The sequence below is a fragment of the Erythrolamprus reginae genome, chromosome 5 (genome assembly GCF_031021105.1).
Source record: "Erythrolamprus reginae isolate rEryReg1 chromosome 5, rEryReg1.hap1, whole genome shotgun sequence".
Lineage (NCBI taxonomy): Eukaryota > Metazoa > Chordata > Lepidosauria > Squamata > Dipsadidae > Erythrolamprus > Erythrolamprus reginae.
The window spans coordinates 55,697,908-55,721,817 of NC_091954.1; the positions used below are offsets into that span (position 1 = coordinate 55,697,908).

At 36.9% G+C, this 23,910-nt stretch overlaps 1 protein-coding gene across 2 annotated transcripts in view; it reads right to left on the reverse strand.

Annotated features, from left to right (window-relative positions):
• The window catches only part of ATRNL1 (attractin like 1), a 578,768-nt gene that overhangs the window by 388,721 nt on the left and 166,137 nt on the right, over window positions 1-23,910 (reverse strand). The gene's annotated exons all lie outside the window — the stretch shown is intronic.

A 23,910-nucleotide genomic window follows, 5' to 3' on the forward strand; every position in this document is an offset into this window, starting at 1 on the left:
CATAGAGGGAGGGAAGGAGGGAGAGAGAAAGAGAGCAAAAAAGAGAGGAAGAAAGAAAGAGGTATGGAGAGAAAGAAGGGAAGGAAGGAAGAGAAAGAGGAAGGGAGAAATAGAGTGAAATGGAGGAAGAGATATTTTTTTTGTCCAAACTTTTCTTTAGCCCCCCTACCCCCCCGTTCAGTGTTCCCCAGAATTTTGAAAACATGAATAATGTGCCGCGGCTCAAAAAAGGTTGGGAAACACTGCCATAGGAAATAAAGGAAATAGGGGCTGGAAACCAATTAAACCCATTTCCATTATTTCCTATGGGATAAATTAATTCAGCACAATTCTGGAACGAATTGTGGTCGAGAACCGAGGTACCACTGTACTTGTAGTAACTTTCTGCTAACGTAATATTACAATATAGTACAATTAGCTGATCATTCTGCCTGGTCTACCTATAAGACAATTTAAATCCATCTTGCAAGTCTGAATGTTCAGTCTTTACAGCCCAAGAAATTAACCACTTTAATCATCACTTTCTTACTCTCATTTCAACATACAAGGGAGCTGAACTGCTCTCAGTATTTTCCCATTTTTTTCTAACTTGTTTGTGACTAGTAGAAGAGAATAAATTAAAGGCTCAAATATATGTTTATTCTATCTCAGAAAGCATTAGTGCCCTGGCATGACACCAGAAGTACATTTTCTGTGGAAAAAAATGCAAGAACATTTTGAAAATGTTAACTATAAAATCTATACTATGTTCCAATAAAATTAAATCTATCACATTCATCCAGCTATTTATAGTTACCTTCTAACTGTTCTCTATCGACCTCTTTGAAGGTCAAGTACATACTGCTGTTCAACATTTGTCAATGTTCCATGTCTACAACAGAGGTAAAATTCAGCAGGTTCTTTCCGGATTGCGCACACGGGTATGGCCAACTATGCAAAGTCCCACCCACCTGTGCGGACATCATGACGTCTCATTTTTGTGATAACTTTCAGGCTCTGCGCATGCGCAAAATGCTTTACATATGCGTAGACAATGGCGCATGCAAGCGAAGTATGTGCATGTGTGGCACAAACACATTTGCGAACCGGTAGGGAAAGTAAGTGAATTTCCCCCCGGTCTACAAATAGGTCACTATACTCACATCTTATTTTCTACATATTTATCCTCTTCTTTTTTTTGAGTATCCGAAATACCTATGCATGATAGTAGGAGACTTAATTTCAATAGTTTGTTTTTTAAAGGTATAACATATTAAAATATATTTGAGTAAAATATGGGTAAGATCTAATTCATCCAAATTAGAAATGAACTTTATGTATATTTAGTTTTGAGCAAGATTTTTGTTATGAAAATGGTTTTAGGCTTGAAATGAAAACAAAATCTATGACCATTATCTAGATTGCAAACTGAGTCAAATAACCAATTTCTTGGAGAAACAACCAATAATTGCAAAGTCTAGTAGGCTATTAAAATATTAAGATACTAACATGATGATCTATGTTCATGATTTTCAAACTAAAATTACCCTTGTTTTAAATGCTGATATTGACAAATGATATAATATTGTTAATAAATCTATAAACAAAATAAAAAATGGAATGAAACAGAAGAAAGGAATGGACAATCAGAAGAAAGGACAATTTTATTTCTCGCAGCTCATAAGCAAAAGCAGCAAATGCCTAATCTTATACAACTGAAGGTTCCTTCAAGATATTAGTTGATTATTAAAAGACAGTTCTAAGATAGGTGCAACTCAAGAAGCAATGTTTGCATGTGGTCTTTTTCTAGTCTTTCGTGGCCCTATAGAGTTGACAGCCAATCTTCAGTACCACTTACAGGAACAGATACTGTACTATCATTTTTTAAAGGAAAATAAGATGGCATATTCAAAACATGATTGAAATACAATTTGTTCTGATTAATTGCCTTGGAAAAAAAGATAGCTGGGTAGAAGGAAATCCAGAAAAATTCAATATGTTGGCTGTCACAATTAAAATAATTATTTCTTGCATGTGTCTCCTGCTTGTCAGTCTTAAAACAGATGCTATTTGATTTCATGATAACATTTTTCTACTAGAATATTATGCATTCTTACTCATGGCTGTGACAAATTAGGCTAGTTTGGAATATTCTCTGTTTTATCCATTTGTTACTTTGGCAATACATTCTTTGGCATAACAGTTTTTAAATATATTTTTAAATAATGGATTTGTTTTGGCTTACTATTGAGGTTTGTATTCAGAAATATCTTCTGAAAATGGAAAGCATACTGGGCCTTTTTCCAGGTTTCCATAAGAAAGAGTAGCATTTTTCTTTGCACAGGATAAGGACTTACATAATTTATCCAGATGATATGCATTATTTTCATAAAAGCTTACACAATATTGTAAATATATTACACTGACAGAAAATGCCACTACATGTTCCACATGTACATCTTAAAAATTCATTCTATTTATTAATTCTTTAATAAATTATTCAAAGAAATGTACTCCTGTTAGAAATGTACTCCTGTTAGAAAATTATAAACAATATAACGTATATGTTCTTTTCCTTTCCCTCTAAGGATGAAGATTGGATGGAACAAGTCCTTTGTTTGAATATTCCTGAACAAATTATGGAAAATGTGGTGGCTGATTGGGAAGGAGGCGTGCATTAAAATGATCATACTATTGTTGCCAAAATCAAATCTTTACCTGGTCTGGAATCTTTAAATATGAATAACACAACATGATATTGTGAAAAAGTATACCCATGTTATAGACCAGTGATGGCGTACGTTTTTTCCCTCGGGTGCCAAAAAAGCATGTGTGCACGCTATTGTGCATGCACGAGTGCCCACACCTATAATTCAATGCCTGGGGAAGGCAAAAAAAGTTTCCCCCCCAGTCCCCCCCCCCGCCCGGCAGGCCCTTTGGAGGTCGGAAACGGCCTGTTTCCAAACTTCTGGTGGGTCCAGTAGACTTGTGTTTCGCTCTCTCCAGGCTCCAAATGCTTCCCTGGAGCCAGAGGAGGGTAAAAATGCCCTCCCCATGTCCCTGGAGGCTCTCTGGAAGCCAAAAATGCCCTCGTGGAGCCATTGAGCAAGAAAAAAATCAACTGGCGGCACACACATGCACATTGGAACTGAGTTAAGGCAACGACTTGCGTGCCAGCAGATACAGCTCCACATGCCATCTGTGGTACCAGTGCCATAGGTTCACCATTGACCATGTAACATGCAATAGTCTATTTTTTCTAAGTTACATGTTCTATAACATGGATAAAATAGCTCAACAAATGATGCAGAATTGGGAAACAAATAATCCTGTATCTTGCTTTTATTGTCTAACTTCAAAATGTCAAATGAAATTAGGATTTTTATGCATTGAATAAAATAACTAACTTACTGTGTTTGGTAAAGCTCCAACTAAGAAAAAGGTTCTGTCTCAGAAACATTTTTTTACTATTTGTGAACATCTTACCAGATAATTTTAAAAATAACAAGAAAGGTAGGCTTTCTATTACTATTTTTACAAAGTTACAACTCAACTAAATTTTCAGAGATTATCCAACTTGAATTTTTTATTTGGCTCTTAGTAGCTTTCATCTGTTATTAACTGTGGTCTTCCTTGAGTCATATTACAATTATTTATACTACTGTCTTACTGAATGATGTGTTGCATATTTTTGAAATACTTTTCTATCCCAACCACCCAATATTCTCTTTTATACTTGACACTTGGAAATCACAGAAACTTCAACCCTCTTTGTTTTACGGGAGAGTCATGGAAGTTATACCTTGAATTTGGTGTGCAGTAATTTGTGACACAGATTAATGTGTCAAGCTTTTCCCATTCATTACATTAACATTTGTGAAATAAAAGGAACATTTAAAACTAAAACAAACATAGAGTCATTATCACAAATGTTGGGGCCCCAAACTTAGTGATATGCATGGACTGAATTTGATCCATTAAAAAGGAATAAGAAATAAAAGCAACACTTTCTTTCCATCCTAAAGCTCATACGAGGGTCACCCAGAAAGTAATGCACCACATTTTTTTCTTCAACAATTATTTATTGAACACAATGAAACTTACACACAAGAAAGAATGATGTTTCTTCTACACTACCTATTTTTCCACGTAATCCCTTTCCCGTTCTATGGCCTTCCTTCAGCGAGACACAAGGGTGTATATTCCATCAGTACCATTCCTTGTTCTGGTCATGAAGCCTTGAAGCTCTGCCGAACCATCTTCTAATGGCCTCACCCTCTCTGCCCAGCAACTAACCGTACTTCTGTCGACTGCAGATCCTCCATAAATTGTACACAAGCGTTTGTGAATGTTCCCAACAGTTTCTTTCTCTGCAGTGAGAAATTCAATGATGACATCTGCTTGTAATGTACATCACTTACAGATGCCATTTTGAAACACTGCTGCAGCTATGCTATCTCTTTGAGGAAACGCAAAATTTACATACGTACTTTTGACAATTCAAATAATATATATCTAAATTTTCACATTCATACCATTATATTCTGGGTGATCCTCGAATATCTGCTAAGAGATCATTTTCCATAGAGTGGTTACTATCCTTTTCTATAAAATAAACCTTGATGACTGAGAAATATGCTACAGACTGAGTGTATAAGGCAATTTTCTCTTGTCACTATTCCTTTTAGGAAATATATCCATCAGATTTGATTTCTGTTGCATTGCATCCAAGGTCTTTTTAATAGCAGTTTTCCATGGCTTAAGTAATTGTCTTTCCCACTTAGTGATTCTAACAAATGGTCTAGTGTACATTGCAATACACAGTACGTCACAGAAGTGAGTACACCCTATTACATTTTGTAAATATTTAAGTATATCTTTTCATGTGACAACACTGATAAAATGACATTTGGCTACAATGTAAAATAGTGAATATACAGCTTGCATAACAGTGTAAACCTCTGCAGCAATGTTTATAGCACTCTATTATATACATCTATTTCCCAAAGCCAACCACTGGATATAACACTGAGCACAGGCACTCAACTTCTTTGATCGACCATGGTGAGGCCTGTTCTTGAGTAAAATTGGTCCTGTTAAACACTGTATGGCCTTGGCCACCGGGCTGCAGCTTGCAATTTATTTATTTCAGATCCTCAGAGAGTTCATTGCCATGAACTGCCATGTTGAACTTATGAGAGAGCGAGAGTAATAACACCAGATTTAGCACACCTGCTACCCTTTCATACCCGAAACCTTGTAACGAGTCACAGGAGACCAGGGTGGCAAAAGGGCTACTTGGGCTCCATTTGGACATTATTACAGTAATACCTCATGATACGAACTTAATTGGTGCAAGGAGGAGGTTCGTAAGACGAAAGGTTCGTAAGACGAAACATTGTTTCCCATAGGAAACAATGTAAAGTCAATTAATCCGTGCAACCAAAAAACCCCCCGCAAAAAAACGGCTTTCCGGCTGTTTTAAAAGGTGACAGCCAGCCTGGGGGGCTTCCCAGCACCCCCCCAAACCCGGGTTCGGGATTCGGGGGGTGCTGGCAAGCCCCCCAGGCCGGCTGCGACCTTTTAAAAGAGCCGCGCCGCTTCCCATCTGTCTCCTGAAGCCGAACGCTAAAGCAGAACTTCCGCGTTCAGCTTCAGGAGACAGCTGCGAAGCGGCGCGGGTGTTTTAAAAGGTCGCAGCCGGCCTGGGGGGCTTCCCAGCAACCTCCCGAACCGAACCCGGGGTTCAGCAAAATTTTGCCTCTTCTTACGAACTTTGTTCGAGTTACGAACCGGCGTTCGGGAGGCTTCTGGGAAGCCCCGCCGCCCGGCTGTTACCTTTTAAAACAGCTGCGCGGCTTCCCAGCAGTCTCTGAACGCAGGTTCGTAACTCGAAAAAAGTTCGTAAGAAGAGGCAAAATTTTGCTGAACCCCGGGTTCGTATCACGAGTTGTTCGTAAGACGAGGGGTTCGTATCTTGAGGTACCACTGTACTTAGATTGACAGCAGTTTGGATATTAATGGCTGTGTGTTGTGTTATTTTGAGACACAGTTAAACAAGCTGTATATTCACTACTTTACACTGTAGCCAAGTGTCCTTTCATCAGTGTTGTCACATGAAAATAAATATTTAAATATTTGCAAAATATGATGGGGTGTACCTACTTCTTTGACATACTGTATATGTAACATATATTACATGAATGTTAACATATGGCATAATTTATACTGTAAATTAGTAAAAGTTCAACTGCTAAAATGTTGGACATTTTAAATATCAGATGAAAGTGCCATACTGAATCATACTTCTGTTGGAGTTATATAAATGTAATAGTAATTAAGAAAACAACACTCAATACTGCTGATTTAAAACATGAAATTTTAGCAACATTTCCTATTTTCTTTTATGCTTGTATTATTCTTCAAATCAATTAAAAATGTAAAATCTAAATACATATAAAAGATAGAAATTTGTATTTTAAAACATATTATTTTATCATAATTGTTCAGCTTAAATACAACAAAACTTCAATTGCATTCTAAGAAAATGGCATCTAATATACTTATGCAAACATTAACAATAAACAAGGTATATGTCAATTTTTTCAGACTGCTATATTATATCTACCTTTACTTTTTAAGAATTTTTTTCTTTCACATTTAATGTAAAAGAACATACATACTTAAAGAAGACACAAAGTCCAGATTTTGAACTATTAAAGAAATACAGAGCCTGAAATCTCCATTGTACCCTATAATTTCTATAATTAATAGGGCAAACAGAGAGAATGACATTTTAATTTTCTACTTTCATTTCAACATTGTGTTTCAGTTACTCAGGCAGAATGTGTCATTATATTAGGTTGTTTTTAGAAAAAGAACATTGGTCTGAACTGAAAATCTAATAAAAAATCAAGTGACTTTTCTTCCAATTAAAAAAAGAAGGACAGGAGTATATACTATCTACAAAATAATTAATATTTTCTTCCACTGGTAACAAAAAAGAAACTGAAAAGGTTTTCTCTTTTTCAGGGATATGTTTCAGATCAAGTCTAAAGACTCACTCTAAACTCAAGAACCTTAATCTGATTTCTCTGGAATATCTAGTGGGATAGAAATCCTGCAAATATATATAACGAATAATTTCTATACATTTAACCAAGGCTATCAGCTAGTTTAGATGATTAAATAAAAGCCACTTCATGTAATCTGCATATACTGTAGTCCTTGACCATACAGTCATACCTCGTCTTACGAACCTAATTGGTTCCAGGGGGAGGTTCGTAAGACGAAAGGTTCATAAGACGAAACATTGTTTCCCATAGGAAACAATGTAAAGTCAATTAATCCGTGCAACCAAAAAACCCCCCCGCAAAAAACCGGCGTTTGGCGACTGCTGGGAAGCCGCGTGGCTATTTTAAAAGGTGACAGCCGGGCTGGGGGGCTTCCCAGCAACCTCCCGAACCCCGAACCCGGATGTTCGGCAAAAGTTCGGGGTTCAGGAGGTTGCTGGGAAGCCCCCCAGGCCGGCTGTCACCTTTTAAAACAGCCGTGCGGCTTCCCAGCAGCTTCCCGAAACCGAACGCCAAACCCGAACTTCCGCGTTTGGTGTTCGGCGACTGCTGGGAAGCCGCGCGGCTGTTTTAAAAGGTGACAGCCGGGCTGGGGGGCTTCCCAGCAACCTCCCAAACCCGGAAGTTCGGCAAAAGTTCAGGGTTCGTGGGGGTGCTGGAAAGCCCCCCAGCCCGGCTGTGACCTTTTAAAACAGCCGCGCGGCTTCCCAGCTGTCTCCCGAAGCCGAACACCAAACCCGAACTTCCGCGTTCGGCGTTTGGAGACAGCTGGGAAGCCGCGCGGCTGTTTTAAAAGGTGACAGCCGGGCTGGGGGGCTTTCCAGCAATTTCCCGAACCGAACCCGGGGTTCAGAAAAATTTTGCCTCTTCTTACGAACTTTTTTCGAGTTACGAACCGGCGTTCGGGAGGCTGCTGGGAAGCCCCGCCGCCCGGCTGTCACCTTTTAAAACAGCCGCGCGGCTTCCCAGCAGTCTCCGAACGCCGGTTCGTAACTCAAAAAAAGTTCGTAAGAGGAGGCAAAATTTTGCTGAACCCCGGGTTCGTATCACGAGTTGTTCGTAAGACGAGGGGTTCGTATCTTGAGGTACCACTGTAGTTTTATTTCCGAGTACTTAAAAGTAGCTTGTCAACAAATATCTGATGATGACGGTGATAATAATATACTTTGAATTATTTCTAAATTTGTTCTTAAAAAGATTTTGTGGTTAGTTTGTGCATTCTTATAAATGGTGGTAAGGAGGAGGTATAAATGATAACGCCAAAGATTCAGCAAATGAGGTTTTTCTCATCTTGGTCCTATGGAATAATTATGGATGCAAATCAATCAAAACTTTCATACTGTCTCAGCTGAGATGTTATGGCCAGGTCAATTTTTGAAAACCAAAAATATGCTATAGTTTTGAATACTGTGCAGTCTTCATAAATGCCATTTTACCAATAACAAATAAACCAAGTGTAATATGAAGAATCAGAAAGTGGGGGGAAAGCTTATTCATAGTGGGGCATCTATGATTCAGTTATGACTGATGAATTGTCCTAGTGTCTGCTAAGTCATTTTTTTGCCTTTCTTGTTTCTCATTCAATGTGTGGTGAATAACTTCACACAAATTTAAATAATTTCACAATTGAAGACATTAAAGAATAACAAGCTCAGATGACATTTATGGATAAAACTTTATTTCAAGCAAACTGGTGTTATGACCAGTCTTGACCCAGATTAATATACATTAAGTCCACAATTTTATTTTTTCCATTACTGCAAGAAACTCATAAAACCTTATACTGTCAGAATAATATAAAAAATGTAGTTTCCTTCTTTGAATCTTACAAACAATGCGTTATTCTTGTTCTCATTCCAAACTTGGGATACCAAAATAATTCTCAATGAAAGTAGCTACTTTCATTTAACAGTACAGTGGTACCTCTACCTAAGAACGCCTCTACTTAAGAACTTTTCTAGATAAGAACTGGGTCTTCAAGATTTTTTAACCTCTTCTTAAGAAGCATTTTCTACTTAAGAACCTGAGCCCGGAAAAATTTCCCAAGAACTTTGAGATCAGCATGAAGGCCCAGCCAGTTTCTTGCTATTCCCCCCTTTAATCCGGCCATCTCGGGCTTTTCTGGGCTGCCAGAGGAACCTTTCGGTGGTGCTTAAGGAGGCTTTGGCATCCTGAGCGAACAAAGCATTTTCCTTTCTCTGGGCACTTAGAAAGGGAATAAACCTCTGCCAGTGCCCAGAGAAAAGAAATTCTCCCTTCCTCCTATCCTCCTCCTCTTCTTCCTCCTCCTCCTCCCACCCAAATTCTGAGCTTTTATTTCTTTTCTAATGGGTTAGCACGCATTATTTGCTTTTACATTGATTCCTATGGGAAAAATTGCATCTACTTACAAACTTTTCTACTTAAGAACCTGGTGACAGAACAAATTAAGTTCTTAAGTAGAGGTACCACTGTAGTTCATTTTACATTACATTTTATATTGCATTTATTCCAGCTCTGCAGTTCATTCCCCAATGTTCGACGATATATAAAATGGTCAATTTGAAGAATTCTAATAAAATGTAACAATAAAAAAGCTACTGCATGCATGAGCAGGTATTTTTCTGTTGAATTATATGTACAAAAATCATCCTGAATATTACATTTGGACTGTAACAACATCAAAAAAAAGTACCTTAATACCACTACATAACAATTTCCATTAGTGAGAAAATGGAAAAATGTCTTATACCTTGAAAAAATAATAGAGTGAAAATAATAATAAAAATAATACCTATTGACAAGCTTTGCAAAAAAAAATAAAGTATTTTATCATTTAATAGCAAGTCTTTAGACTCAAAAGTCAAATTAGTATTTGCACATAATGGAACAACTGGAATAAAGATTGGCTTGGAAAAGATCTCTGAAGAAAGCCATGGTAAACAGTTTGATTTGCCAAGAAAACTTGAGTCAATGTGCCCATATAGCTATAGCTGCAATCAAGATCAATTCAGGTAACATTTTACTTCTTTAACTAAAGCTTAAACTTTTAAGCCTGCCACACTAATAAACTTCTAAAGATCAATTTGGACAAACAAACAATTTTCTTTCCTTCTTTGACAATATTATGTAACTAAACAAGAAGCTATTTTTCCCCACATTAGAAACAATTCCTTCATGTTTGAAATTTGGTTTCAGTTATACATAAATTAGCATATAAATAGTTTTTTTTCTCACCCTTTTCCTCCCTACTCCCAAAAGGGAGAAAATGCATATCAGAAGTTGGATAATTTGTGGGGGGGGGGGGGGGGGAATTTGGCTGAAAAAGATGCAGGTAATTATAACCTAGGAACAAAAACTTCCAATTACCTTCTCACATTCTCCCAAAAGAGAGGAATATGAAACGTGAAAGCTTCACCATTTGTTCTCATGGTAATAGCAACAGTTTCTTGTGATGTCTGAAGCATTTTAGCAGCAGTACAAGGAATTTTGACATTAAGAATATGAAAATGTAATGCCAAAGTAAGAATAACAGAACTTTAAATTGAAATGTGCCAAGCAGCTGAAAGCCAAACATGTACAAATCTCAGCTTTGTTAATGTAATTATACTGGAGAGAGAGGTGGAAAATTGACTTATGTCATTGGATAGGCAAAGAGAAAAGGCAGAACGTGAGACATAGTTTTACTATATCAAACACAAAGGCAACTCTAACTACAAACTGTAGAAGGAAAATGCATTGTCATCACTGATAAAACACAAAAAAGGGTAAACACCACAAATAAGTCTTTTATTAAAAATAAACTTTTAGAAACTTCATTAGGATAAAGAAATTGGAATTAAGTTTCAAACAATTCTATCGGCTTTAAAATTAGAGGACAATGGTAACTTTAAATTATTTTGACTTATACAAACACAAAGGACTTGGAAAAATATAATTTTTTCACTATAAAAAGTAATGTCTTACTAGCTGTGAGAAAAATGTTTTTCACTCCTTACTATGTTATTATCCTTTTCTGTATCATTTGTATTCTAAACAATGGATATATTCCGTTACTTGTTCCTGAAAGGCTGTCTATAGCAGCAAATTTGTCAAATTTTGGCTTCCTTTTTGTAATATTATTTTATTTAACTGACTGAAGTAAGCAAGCTTCTTAGTTGTACAAAAAATATTTTAGTTGCATCTTTACAGCCATGCTTTCTCTGTTACAGTTTTATTTGACACCATAAAAAGCAGGCCATATTAGAGGAACAAAAAGGTGTTGAAGAAACAATAAATCCAAATAGTCAGATCTTTATTTAATCCCCAAATAGAAATTCACATTATTCTATGAGTGTATTAACAATGGATTTAAGTGGTTCATGTAATAAGCCTGAAAATATACAGTAGCAATGATCAAAATAGATCTGAAAAGCTATAGGGACTTTATAGATATACAGTATTAAATAACATGATCTTTAGAAAACCATTCCCAACATGGCATTTTATTTTTCCTACTTTTTGTACTTAAAAATAGAACTAAAACAATCCATGTATATATCCAAGGACTATAGGAACAAAGTCATTCACAATGTTTGAAATTAGACTGAGGGTCAAATTAGATCAAGGATAGCAAACAAACTGTCCACCTTTTTAAATTTAGTATTGTTTTTAGAATGATATAGAACAGTGCAATGATACCCAGCTTATGTATAAAATTGTAACTATGATATAGTCTTTAATTTAAATCATGGGCTTTAGATAGGTCGGATACAATGGGAAATAAACCTTAAAGGCAAAGTTATCGATTTAAAACGTTGCTGTCTCAATGAAGATAAACATTAGGACATCTAAGGGACCCATACAATTTACAAAGAAAGTGGTATCAATGAAGGATGCTAACTACAAAGAAGAACTATGACAAAGACATCTATAAGAATTCAACTCAGAAATGTAGCATAAAATCAGAAAAAAACAAAAGGAAAAGTTAACAATAACCCTTCAAATAAGTCAAAAAGCAAGAAGACATTTTTTTCTATTACTCTGAATGCCCTCAAGTCCTACAATCTTATTAAAATATATTCTAGAATTTTGGAGGAAGAGGCTTATTATCTTAGGAAAGTTCTGGAAAACCAAGGTGATCCAAGAAAGTAGAAGAGAGTAAAGAGTGGAGAATGGTCTCCCTCTTCAGGAAAGAAAAATAATTATAGAGCTTATAATTTGACCTGGGAAGAGGTCAAAGCAGATACAAAAGCAGAATATTTGTAGGATTTTTTAAGCTTGCTAAGAATTAGTATGGCTTTATAAAAATCATATGAGCCAATTCTAAAAAAGCTTGGGCCCTCCAAATTTTCTGTTCATAGATACCATATAAATAAGTGTAAAGTTTACTACAACCTTCAATGCTTTTAAAAATGCTTTATTTTTATATTAGGCCTCCCAAAATTAGCATCCAGCCAATGTTATCAATTATACTTAGAGCTGCTAAATATTTATGTGACTTAATACATAGAAACATTAACATAGTGGAAAGTGAAAAGCAAAATATTATCCAATAAAGGCATGCAGTTCAAATTAGAGCAGGCAATCTATGAAATTACAAACTTTACTGTTAGTACAGGGTACATGGTTGTTAGGGTTTGCCATTGTAAACTGCATATTGTATACTTGTACCAAACTTGTACTTAAAGAGTTAATGTGCACTTAAAGGGTTAACTTGAACTTGAAGAGTTAATATTCAAGGCTGTTTCGTCACTTCCTCATTGAAGCTATAAAAGCTCAATATTTTGCTCATTCACTTCCTTTACTTTTGCCTGAGAGAAGGGGGAGTTGTGTTTACGCTTCGTGCATATCTTCTTGTATAAGCTTTGTGCTTTTATCTATATTGTATTTTTAGCTTCGTGCTTATTATCTATATTGTATTTTGCTTTGTGCTAATCTTGTAATTGCTCAGTGCGTATTATTCTGTATTTGCTTCGTGCTTATTCTGGATTGTTTATATTTTGTTTATATGTAAATAATACTTATTTAACTAAGTCTGTGTCTTGGCTTTATCACACATCCACGCTCTGTTAAAATTCTCTGCTCGGTGTTGTCGAAGGTTTCATAGCCTAGCTAACCGAGACAAGTCAACATTTACTGATAATCAACTGAGTTCCATAATCACCCTATCCCTGCTACAGTTAATTTTGATGCACTAAAATAACAAATGAAGTTATTTGCAATATCATACATCATAGTCTTTAACCAACACTAATCCATTCCACACACAGCCATGTTCAGAGAATATCAGAAAGAAACAGAAGTCATCAATGAAAGATGAAAATATCTCCCAAATTCTATGTCATATGCATGTCAGCATGCACATGCATCTTTTTTTTGACAAGGTCCAGATGTTACAGCTATCAACCACAACATTACAATAGGATCAATGTTCCGTCTAATTTATTTTGGTGTGGGCGGAAAAGTATAGTGTCTGAGCGGCACATTTTCATGCCTGAGTACCTGAATTGTTTTCATAGATGTCACCCAAGACAACAACGAGATCAATGTTATTTGAAACTCAAAGTTATCTTTATTAAAAATGTAACATATCAGTATCACTTATAATACTGCAAGTCTGCAATATTAAAACGTGTGTATAATATTTACGGTAACGTATATGGTTAGTCACTGAAAGTCTGTCTCATCTTACAGTTTCTCACCATTGGCTTGTCAGAATATCAATGACTGCGTAAATGATGGTACATCTATTTCTAGTAAACAGTAAAGAAAGCAAACAGAAAGTTTAGACTAAAGTGAGATAAGTAAATAGCCATTAAACACTGCTGTTCTGTGTTGTTCATTTAAAGTAGGACCTTTATAGGTTTGCCTATGAAAGAAATAAAAGGTTCAAACAACTTTTTTGTCAATTTGCTACTAGAGTTAAAAATACTTTAAAAGAGTAAATGTAAATATTAGAATGTTCATTGATTTGCAACTAAAGAATTGATTTCAGTAAAATTAACACTGTTGGATTATGCTTTGATTTCATTGTCTCTGAAATTATACATAATATTACGTTATACTATTTTATATATGCTACAGAAATCCAAATGAACACCAGATTTTTGGAATCATGTTATAGACTGTGTAGGCATGATTTTGTGGCACTTCAAAGGCTTGGGCCAGATGTCACCTGGAATACACTAGATTCCAGTATTTCTTCTTTGATCCTATACAGCAGCTACTTAGAAGAGAATCTTCCATTCAGCAAATGGAAACAATTTCTCTACTAACAACAAGTGCTACCATATCTTAAAACAGTCATTTACCCGGACCTATACAAGAATAAATCCATTAAACTGAAGGAATAAATTATTTTGTGTGTGCACACAAAATACATTGAATAGGCCAGGGGAAAGCAAAGTTGGCTCTTCTATGATTTCTGGACTTCAACTCCTGCAATTCCTGAGCCACTCATGCTAGCTCAGGAATTCTGGAAGTTGAAGTCCACCTGTCATAGAAGAGCCAACTCTGCCTATCCCTGGAATAGTGTACCTTCAGAGTCTGCATTAATTGCATTGAAAATACCAGCGGCAGCGCTGCAACACCTCTCTTAAAAGAACAGTTCGCAGTCCTACAATGCGGAAGGGCGCCTCTACCTTGCTCTTATTGACAGGAGCATGTTTATGTCTGTTGCAGAAACATTCTGCATGTGTTCCCCTTCTCTGTGCATGCCTGGATGGGCTTGCCTGGTCTGCGGTGCTCGTGAGAGCTACAGTAGTGGCAGACAGGCTGGCAGAAATATCTCTCAGCAGGAGTGGGCAGCAGAGCTCCATAGGCTTTGTGAGCCTGCTCCCCCTCCCTCTCTCCTCCCACTGCCACTGCCTGTGAGCTGGAGGAGTTGAGCAAGGTGGTAGAATTGAAGAGCAGGGCAGAGAAACTTCCCACTGTGCGGTGGGGAGAAAGACGATTGGCTAGAAACAGCTGTGCAAAGGTCAGCTATGGAGAAAATGAAGTGAGTCATCAAGACTGTGCAACACTTAGAAAGTGATATGCTAAAGTTTGGTTTCGTGTGCGTGGCTGTGCATAGAGAGAACAGTGAATATATTGTATATATACTGTGCCTTCCATTATATACTTTTTCAATATGATTGCCCACATTGACCTCTCTTTGTTTTCTGTAGCATTAAATTACATTCCTCACATTTCATCCCAGTAGTACATTTGATCTACTTTCAGTCAGTCCGTCCATCCGTCCTTCAATCAGTCAGTCATATCCTTCTTTCTTTTTTTAAATAAATAACTCAAGGCAGTGAATGCACCCAGCTCTCCTTTGTTCTCCTATTTTCCCCACAGCAACAGTGGGATGAGTTCAGCAGTGGGTTCTAAACCCCTTTACTACCAGTTCTAGAACCGGAAACCACCCTCTGCTGAAAGAGTTGGGCTGAGAGTGTGATGATCCAAAGTAACATAGTCAACGTACATGCCTTAAGGCAGAACTAGAATCCATAAATTACCTAGCCTGGTGCCTTAACCACAAGATCAAATTGGCTAAAATGTAATTAGAAGAGCAATATGAGCATACCCAATCATTTGCTATTCTCATGTGCTTTTTAGTCAGAATCTTTATTTTTACAATATCTACAATATTATACTATAATTAATTATCTTATAGAACTGAATTTGGACTTTTGATCATTCATCTTTGATAAATGATACCAATTAAGCATTTTTCTTTTTATTTCACTTTACAGTGCTAATTACTGATATGATTTTTGAGACACGTGGAAATGGATTTCTGGAACCAACACCTTTTACTGTCGATATGATGTGAAAAACATATTAAGAAGGTTAAGTTATAAACATATGGAAGAAGCAGAATATAAGAGCAATTAATACAAATGAACAGGCATTGTTAACAAAATGAAAAACCCAGAATATACAAAGAAACTTAAAGAAAGCTTTGTTGACAGCTAATTTCTTCAGGGCCATTTATTTGAGATTTTTCTTTTTACATTTGATGATTGCTAGGGCAACTGGTGTTAATGATAGCTCGCAACAAGATGGAAATGTAACATGAAAAGCTACTTTCTGTTTTCAAAAATAAACACAGTCACTAAAATTTTTCTTCTTTATTCACATTTCACTCTGCTGCCTCAAAGATGGGGAAAATGGAAATGAATATAGCAGTAGGTGGTGCATATTATATCCATTAGAAGCCATAAGAAGAAAAAAGCAATCTTTGCTACACTTGGAGCTTGCTAATAAACACATACTATCCCCAGTACCAATTCAACCAAGTATTCTTCTCTTGCTTCATGAAAGCAAATTTATTTTATTTCTTGTTCTAAACATGCATGATGTAGTTTGGAATGATCTGTTAAAATTGTTAAGAGGAACTTTACTATCTCCAACCTGTGTTTCGCCATACTTGCATGCCCAAATAATAAAGAACCATTTAGATAAATAAACAGGGCAGTTTCATTTCTTATCTAGTTACAGCATACCATTTTTCAATTTTTAGAAAACAATAAAGTCATTATTTTATTTCTGAATTAATTTTAATGTAAAACAAATTAGTGTTCAAATCCTTTGCCCTCTGACACAATTAGAGCACTTTTATCCTACCCAGAAACATAAGTATTATCAAAACTGTATCTAATAATTGTTGTATAAGACAAATTTGGGAAAAACATTGAAATCTGATAAGGTAGAAATCTATTTTCATGGTGTTTGGTAGAACCTAAAATTTGATGGAATCTTAAAGTGCACTTGCTGTATCAAAATCTACAAATTGTTTTTCCATAACTACATAACTCATTGCAAATATTAGGATATTTTTATAAGCATTTTCTTAAGAATAATCACATGGAAAATTAAGATTATACTAATTCCTAGATTTGGTTTTGCTTTCCACACCAACATGAACAATGACTTTATTCAAATTTTATATTAATAAAATTTCCAACTTCTTGGGAGATAAATTGCTTTGGATTAGAAGAAACATATTTTTAAAGTTATATTCAGGGGTGAAATTCAGCAGATTCTGAAAGGTTCTGGACAACTGGTGGCAGAAATCTTGAGTAGTTCGGAGAACTGACAAATATCACCTCTGCTGGGAATGGAGATTTTGCAATATCCTTCCCCCAGGAGTGGTGAGGGAATGAGGATTTTGCCCTATACTTCTGCTGGAGTGGAGTGGGAATGGACATTTTTCAGTATCCTTCCCCGCCACACCCATCAATCCACTCCCATAGAACTGGTAGGGAAATCTTTTGAATTTCACCCCTAATTATATTCTTTCCGTGTTCTATGCAATGATTAGATGTGAAATACTAGAATAATTATAATGATAATAAAGTTTTAAATTCAACTCATAGTTCACTGAATATATTATCACATGAAACATAATAGACTAAAATGAGGATGACAGGGCAGATTAAAGAACAAACTATTTCCCACCCCTTTCATGTTTTCTATTCCTATTTAAATTAAGCTAATATTTCAGACTTGTTTTTACTGGGAGCCAAACAAAAATGATGACATGTAATTAATTATACACAGGAACAATGCAACTGAAGAAATTTTTCTAGCAGGCTTTATTACCATCCATCAAATCTTATTGATCCACATCATTGAATGCATTTTCAAGTTAAACATCTAGTAAAAGCATTGGTGTTTTCTTCCTCCTGACCAAGGCAAAGCTATGTTTGAATTGTTTTGTTAGTAACAAAAACCATTGCCTACAGAAGAAGTATATTGCTTATATTTTCTGTTTATAACAGCTTTCAAAATATTCCTATCACAGCTAATGAAAGCATGATTATTTCTTTTATTTTTCTTTTATTTATTTATTTATTTATTTATTTCTTGGATTTGTATGCCGCCCCTCTCTGCAGACTCGGGGCGGCTAACAACAATGATAAAAAACAACATATAACAATCCAATTTAATAAAACAACTAAAAACCCTTATTATAAAAACCAAACATACACACAAACATACCATACATAACTTGTAATGGCCTAGGGGAAGGAATATCCTAACTCCCCCATGCCTGGCGACAAAAGTGGGTCTTGAGTAATTTGCAAAAGACAAGGAGGGGGGGCGTTCTAATCTCTGAGGGGAGTTGATTCCAGAGGGCCGGGGCCGCCACAGAGAAGGCTCTTCCCCTGGGGCCCGCCAAATGACATTGTTTGGTTGACGGGACCTGGAGAAGGCCAACTCTGTGGGACCTTATCGGCCGCTGGGATTCGTGTGGTAGAAGGTGGTTCCAGAGGTATTCTGGACCAATGCCATGTAGGGCTTTAAAGGTCATTACCAACACTTTGGTGGAGTGTTGCAGAAACGTGGGCGAATCTAGGAAGGCCCACGATGGCTCTCGCGGCCGCATTCTGCACGATCTCAAGTTTCCAAACACTTTTCAAAGGTAGCCCCATGTAGAGAGCGTTGCAGTAATCGAACCTCGAGGTGATGAGGGCATGAGTGACTGTGAGCAATGACTTCCTGTCCAAATAGGGCCGCAACTGGTGCACCAGGCGAACCTGGGCAAATGCCCTCCTCGCCACAGCTGTTTGCAAACACAGTTTGCAAACAGACAAGAAAGGGCTATATTTTGGCTTCTTCATTCCTCAAAACAGTATACCAAGTACAGTGGTACCTCTACTTAAGAACTCAATTCGTTCCGTGACCAGGTTCTTAAGTAGAAACATTCTTAAGTAGAAACAATTTTTCCCATAGGAATCAATGTAAAAGCAAATAATTCGTGCAAACCCATTAGGAAAGAAATAAAAGCTTGGAATTTGGGTGGGAGGAGGAGGAAGAAGAGGAGGACGCTGAAGGAAGAAAGTGAGGTGAGGGGTATCAAAAAATCCAAAACTTTAAGGCTTAAAAAGAAAAAGAGGGACGCTGAGTCAGCGCCCAGAGAAAGGAAAACGCTCCGTTCGCTCTGGGCTGCCCAGAGCGAAGGGAGCTTTTCTTTTCTCTGGGTGCTGGCAGAGGTTTATTCCCTCTACAAGCACCCAGAGAAAGGGAAATGCTTTGTCCGCTCTAGACTGCCAAAGCCTCCTTAAGCATCACCGAAAGGCTCCTCGGGCAGCCCAGAAAAGCCCAAGATGGCCAGGATTAAAGGGGGAATGTCAGGAAACTGGCCAGGCTTTCATGCCACTCTCATATTTCCTGGGAAATTTTTCTGGGCTCGGGTTCTTAAGTAGAAAATGGTTCTTAAGTAGAGGTAAAATAAATCTTGAACACCCAGTTCTTATCTAGAAAAGTTCTTAAGTAGAGGCATTCTTAAGTAGAGGTACCACTGTATTTTTAAAAGTATCCTGAGACCATTTTTTATAAAATTATCTTTACCACAATTGTATATATGAGTCATAAATATATTTTTTTCTGATTCTTTTACTAATACTTCTAATTTCATAAAATAGAGAAAAGGTTATCAAAAGGCCTTTCTGATGTAAGGAGTAATGGTTTGTCTAAGCTTGTATGCATATCTTGCTTCAACTGATAATCATCTCAAATTACATATCATCCATAGAAATCAGTGGAGGAAAATATTTGTAGCTAAGGTTTGAAATGAGGTATCCTTGTTTTCTTGTTTTCATTACCCAAACACTGATGATGTTACCAACTTTGGGTATTGAAATTTCTGTAAGAAAACAACTATACTCAGAGAGCACCAAGGACCCCACAGATAGAAATCTCACATCACTGGATGTTAACTTAATCAGAATACATCTTGATAGAGAATTTTAATATATTTAGCTTAATATAATGAGAATAACATAATTTCTTAGTGATTCATAATAAATTGATCAAGTTCTAGATCTGACATTTCCAGAGAGACACAAACAAGAATGTATAAACCTCAAGAATATCTCAGAGAAAATAGTTCATATACTATACAGGTCAGATAAGAGATGGAAATTTGTCTGTGGACCCATAGAATGATCACATTTCCACATTCAATCAACTTGACACAGGTTTCTAGACTATCATGAGTGTAGCATGAGTGTATGACTGTACAGCCTGGTTCAGGAGGTTTTATTGACTAGTTTTATCGGGGGTTTGTCACTTGTATTGTTTTATATTTAACTTCACGTTATATCTCTGTATTATTTTATGCTGTATGTTGTAAGCCATCCTGAGTCCCATGGGATTGGGCAGCATATAAATCAATTAAATTAAATTAAATTAAATATCTATTTAAGCATTCAAATGCAATAAATAATTCCAGGTATTTATTACAGCATATTATTAATATTCATTAAATATTAAATATTTTACTTGTTAAATATATTAAAACATATTTTGTTCTAAAAACTTCACCATTAATAAAAATTAAAGATTTTGGTATTTTTAAAGAAAAGAAACAAAGGTTAATTTCAGAATAATTTGATTCACAGTAAAAAAAAAAGTCTGCTTGAAGAAGGACAGATGCAGAATCAAGCATAACTAAGAAAGTTCAGCACAACTCATATTACATATGAATTTAGCTACCTATCTGCTAGGAAATGAACATCATGGATGACACTAAGTTAGTGCTAGCTATTCATTCTTTTTATCATGTCCTCTCAGGTCATTTTTAAATTAGTAAATAAAGGCAATGGAACAAGGTGGATTAATCTAAATTTGAAGTATTTGAAGTACATTAATACACTTTTACTGTCCAAATGAGTATAATTAATTAACTGCATGATTTAGTTACATTTTGAAAGATTAAATGTTTACCTAAATTTACAAGAATCTGGGTCTCTAAAAGATAATTATGTATGGGCAATTAATTCCCCTTGGTCTAGAATCAATGTAATACATGCATTCAATGCTGATGCCAGTATATTCCCATTTTTAAAATAAAATGAAAATAATTAAAGCAGAAGCATAAGAATATTTCATTTTATAAATTAATTCTACAGTGATACTGAAAAAGAATGTTAAAAATGGCTAACTTATGTTTGCATGCCTGCAAAGCCAACATCAGATTCATATCATTGGCCCTAGCCCCATTTTTAAATTAATAAATGGTCAGCAGAAATTTTATGCTATTAATAGTGTTGGGCGAACCGAACTTGCATAGTTCAGGTCCATGCCGAATTTGGCCGGGTTAGGTATACTGAACCCAATCCCGGATTTTTTTCAGAAGTCTGTGTTCAGGTTCGGCGTTCGAATCGAATGGTGCGGCAGCCAATCAACAGCCGTGCTGTATCCAGGCAGGAAACGCAAGGACCGGCTATGATTGGCCATGCGTCCTGCTTGCCAGTAATTGGCCAGCCGGACGCATGGCTGTGATTGTCCCGGCGGGATACCTGACCCTACCTGTATAAAAGGCAGGACCATGCGCCCCAGCGCCATTATACGAGCGCCGCATTAATTAGGGACAGTGCTGCTGCTGCTGCTGCTGCTGCTGACAGGGAGAGATAGATTAGGGAGATTTCTCAACGATACATACAATAGTCTTTCCAAGGGCTGATGGCTTAGGGAAAGTTCTCGGATTAGGGCAAGATCTAGGCATGAAGAAAACAACATTTAAAGTGCCTTTTTTTTCTGTTCAGTCTTGCTGCACCAGGCTGCTGCCACTGTAAGGTGATATATCTCAACTGTGCCATTGCCTTCCTAAGGGCAGATCACCTAAGGAAAGTGCTCGGAGTGTGAGGCCCACATCTAGGCATCCAAGACAAAAAAAAGTGCCACCTGCATGACCAGGCACCTGAATACAAAATATGAGCTTCGGTGGCAGCAATACCTTAAAAGTATTCAAACGCCTGGGTCTTCCATTTCTGCTTTGGCTCCCTCGGCCCCTGCCACCGCCTCCCCAACAAGGCTACCTGTCTCTCGCCAAAGGGACAATGTAGGATCACCACCAACACCATCAACACCAACAGCAGCAGCAGCAGCAGCAGCAGCACCACCACCATCATCAACAAACCTGTCCATACCGTCCCAGGGAAGCTTTCAGCTGCCCATCCCTCAAACTTTGGAGAGAAAGTGTATGTTCGGCCCATCTCAGCCACGAGCCTAGGCCCTTAATGCCAGCATTTCAAAGCTGCTGGCATTTGAAATGCTCCCCTGGTCGAGATAGAAAGCTTCAAAAATTTTATGGAAGTGGCTGTCCCACAATACGCCATTCCCAACCGCTACTACTTTTCATGCCAGGCCATCCCTGCCCTGCACCAACAGATACGAACTGTTGTGGCCCTGGAGTGGACCTACAGGTCAAAGCCCAATTAACAAAAGTTGTGGACCTCTAGTGGACCTAGACTAAAAACAAAACAAAATGACCCTTCCTGAATCCCCCACCCCTCTAGCTGGGTGTCCTACCCCTTACATAAGGAGATAATTTCTCATGTGAACCGTCCTCCCAAATTTGCCCTCTTCAATGGGGTTCGGGTTCCGATGTCAAGTTTGTACAAACCCGCCGAACCCGAACTTCAACGGGTTCGCACAACACTAGTTATCAACAAAATCCTTCTGAGAATTGCCCAGATAATTGATCATATTAACACTATATTAATATAACAGTTTCACCATAATGGCACTTATCTAAATGTTATTAAATGACCAATTTAAACTTTTATCACATAGATACTATATATTGGTACATGTTTAAAACATCTAGCAATTATTGTGGCTATCATGCCAAATGCAATGTTATTGTGATGCAGTGAAACTATTTGAAACTATCTGTAACCCAACCAAATTATGTTAACCACTCAATGTTAAAAATTATAAAATATTAAATATGTTTCTAATGATATTATGATACCTGTTTCACACAATGTGTTTTCATTTACGTTAAACATCTCAAGAAATGTTCAAAAAGAATTAAAGTTAAGCATATCATATAGCACAGCTTTACTATGCTATAACTACAAGTTTGCTCCATTATTTTTCTGTTTTGATTTATTATTACAAAGTTTTCTATTTTGATTTATTATTATTAAATTTGTTCACCTGGAGTGGGGGTTAAAGATATTGATGTCATATTGTGTTAATCAATATTAAATAGAGAAATGAAGTTAATAAAAGTTTTCCATTCTTTCCAAAAAGTGCAAGGGACTTCTTTACATAAAACTTGCCTAAGCCTGAGAACCATAGGGTTTCTATCCCATCAACGTCATTTGTATCACATTCTGCATGAGAGAACCCAGCCTTCTTCTAAAGCAGTGTTTTTCAACCAGTGTGCCGTGGCCCGGTGAACCAATAGCAAATCGCCTCTCATCCACACCCAGGAAGGTCCCCGCTCGTGCTGCCGCGCACTTGATATTGTGTGGCCACGGCGAGTAGTTGAAGCTGCTATTCCTCCCCATGGTCCCGATTTCTAATCCTGGTCAGGACTGGAGGTAAATGTTGCCACCATTAGATGAAGCCTCAGCCTCAGCTGGTTATGTCTATCCTGATGGTGTATATAGATATTTGACCTTTTTCTTTTTACAAGAGGCCCCCGCAGAAGGTGATATACAATGCATCACAATATTATCTATATTGAATAAGGCCTCCTGAAGGTTCATCTTCTTAAAGAGCTCAAGTGTCATTTTGTGTCATTTTGGTTAGTTGTGTGCCCCAGGAGTCTGTAAATGTACAAAATGTGCCATGGCTCAAAAAAGGTTGAAAATCACTGTTCTAAAGCACGAGTGTAATGTTGTACTACAACCACATAGCTGGCTGTACTTTCAAGGGCTTTCAGGCTTTCAGGTTGAGGCAATTAAGGGCATCACAGAAGTATTGACCTACACAATTGATCATTTTTTATTCCTTCCAAACAAAGACTGGCAACAGAATTGATCCAAATTTTAACATGTTCTGGCATTATGTAGTATTGCATGTCAGAAAGAAACCAGACTTTTATATTAAGTATTTTGAATCATAATTTTGAAAATCTAATAGTTGAATCTATGGAACTTTTTCTAGATAT